We start from the raw sequence: 2,865 nt of genomic DNA, 5'->3' as shown, positions 1-2,865 counted from the left end.
AAACATCTGTGTGAATGTGTTAGCTATGCAGCAGATATGGAACAACATTAGCATTCACTTGGAGTCATGTTTGTGTCCCTGGTGAATGTAAGTCCAATATTCACTCTCTTTTTTAGCACTGTTTTGCTTTGCACAGACTCCTGGGGGAAATATATGGCTCTTTAGCTGCTAAATGCTCCACTATGTTCACCAGCTAGTCTGTCTGCTGCTTGGTGCTGTGCAGGTAGCATGCAGTGGGGTTTTGGAGCTGTGGCTGAAAACCGAGAGTGGAGAGAGTGAAACAAAAACAATATGTTTCAGGCTTGGAAACATTGATCTGAAAGATGTTGCAACGCTGTGTGGAGTTTAGGGAGACTGCAGATTCTGTTAAGGATTCTGTGGGTTCATCACTACGGTTAACTTGGTATTGATTAATGCTCCTTTGTAAAGCTGAAAATTGCCTGAATGTGAAAATTAGCCCTTCGACCTCATAGTCAATGCTTTAAATCAAGTAGAATACGCTCATCTCCGGCAAAAACAATGTGTAACGTTTCATTGCCCCCTTATAATGTGATTTCCATCTCAAAAATAGGTAAGTAGGGCAAAGGCAAAGCAATCTGCAGAAAGACGACGGATGACAGTGAAGAAGATATAGCAATTGATTTAGTACATGATGGGGGGGGGGGAGACAAACCCATTGACTTAATCTTTAGCTCTCTTTCTTTGTGTATCAAAGTTTGTGTTCTTAAACAAAAAAGATGTGTTAATATTTGGTTGTAAGATGGGACCATCAACCCCTCAAAGCTTCTAGGCAGGTGCTAGAAACTTTGCGGTGGGGTCACTGAGAGGTAGAGCTCATCATCAAAATAACAGTGAAAGCTAATGTAGTAATGTGAATTAGAGGGAGTACATCCAGAGAGATTTCCCCCCCTTGCTAAGCCTCGCACCATTCTGCTACTCTGTCGAGCTGTCAGAGGTATCATGGAGCCCACACTGTCACTAACTGCACTCCCTGAATATGATCTAATTTCAGAGAGAAGCAGACAGGAGGGTGTACCATATGTGTGTGAAGGATATATCCAGAATGCCAAACTGATTCAGCAGTGAAAACGGGTCAAAAAGAAAAGGCAGTAGCACGTAGCATAGATGTGCTAACGTGCTCTGCTAATGTAAGCTCCACAGATTTTTAAGAAGAAACGCAACATTTAAGATACGCCTATCTCCTTCCAAACTCTCCTGGTAACAAGTATCACTATCACACTACATTTAACCATGACTAGCTCCAAAATCTACAAAACCCGACTGCAAATTAAAAAAGTATCAAGGTGTTGCATGAGAGTTTCTGGAGCAGAGCTGGTTAGTTGATGCACTCTGGTTGCAGTTGGCTGATGCCAGGCTTTGATTGGCCAGACTGCTTTAGAGGGGTGGGACTAAGGGGAGGTTGTTGCAGACACACCTGGTGGAGATCTGTCCTCTACTGAATGCACTTTTTGTACGATCACTCAGGTTAGATTACATTTTAAACTCAAACTTTAAAATAAATATCCAGGGCATTCTTTGTTGTTTCGCCACAAGTCACAGCTTATCCTCTCTCTCACATTGATGGTTCCTGCTGTGTGGAAACCTAATGTCCTCTAAAACAGGTACCAAAGGGATCTTGTGACTGAGTTTGAAAACGGCAATCATCACAAACAATTTTCTGTATTTAAAAGAAGCAATAAGATTCTTATGATCCTCCACTGCTGCAGTTCAGTAATTGTGGCAGCAATCTTCTAATGTATTCCTCTCTCTGCTAGTTCAACCCTGGCTGGAATGAGGCTTCAAATACAAGACAAGAAATATTAACACATTTGCTAGATAAAATCCAGTCCATCAATCTCAACAAATGTATCCACAATATAATGGCTCTCAGCCACTCAGTGACATTCATCTTTCAGATGATCTCTTCCATCATGACAAGGTTCAGCATCAACAAAAGGAATTTAAATTTGACGTTGGAGGAATGGAAAAGTCGTGCTGATGAAGAATATGCTATTGGTGATGCCGGAAGGGGTGTTAATGATGAAAGTAATTTACCTGGCTCAGGATTTCATACTTCTGTTTACTGGATCAGAGATGACACTGGCACATTGTGTAGTTGGGCACAATTCTAAAGCGTGTTCTGTAAAAATATGTAAAACTCTCAAATGCTGTTTTGCAGAGTAACGATTCCTTACTCTGCCTGTTTAACTTTTTCAGTATTTTAAAATGTTTCTCCTTTTCTGCATTTCTCATAAAGGAGAATGTGTGTTGAGTATATAATTAGATATTTAAACCAAAGGAGACTTTTAAGGCTTCGCCGTCTCACCCCATTAGAGGAATTTAGGAATTTGTGTTATTGGAAGGCGTCAAGATGTACCAAACTAGCAATTTAGCAAGAGATTACTGCGGTGGAGCTGTGATGGTGCTCCCCGCAACTTATTGTTTCTACTCATCCTCAAATCAGGTGTGTAATCAATTAAAACAATTTAATATTCAATAATGTTAAGACATTGATTGGTGAGTACAATTAGAGTACTATTATTAGTTGCAGGTTGAAGTGTCCTTGAGCAAGACACTAAACCCCCAGTTGCTCCCCGGGCGCTTCACAGCAGCCCACTGCTCCTTAATAATTAAGGATGTGTTAAAATTCCATACATGTATATGTAATATGTATATAATATGTATATAAAATATGGTTATTATTACAAAGAAACAGTAAAAACACAATGAGGCTTTATGATAGAAACTGTCAATATTGAGCGCAGTACTGAAACAACTCGTTGGTTGGCAGATTGACAACAAAATTACCAACTGGAAATTTGATAATAGCACAAAAATGGCAAATATTTGTGGGTTCCAGCTTTT

This window comes from Cyclopterus lumpus, chromosome 19 (assembly GCF_009769545.1).
Source record: "Cyclopterus lumpus isolate fCycLum1 chromosome 19, fCycLum1.pri, whole genome shotgun sequence".
NCBI lineage: Eukaryota > Metazoa > Chordata > Actinopteri > Perciformes > Cyclopteridae > Cyclopterus > Cyclopterus lumpus.
Note: the sequence above shows the minus strand (reverse complement) of the source record.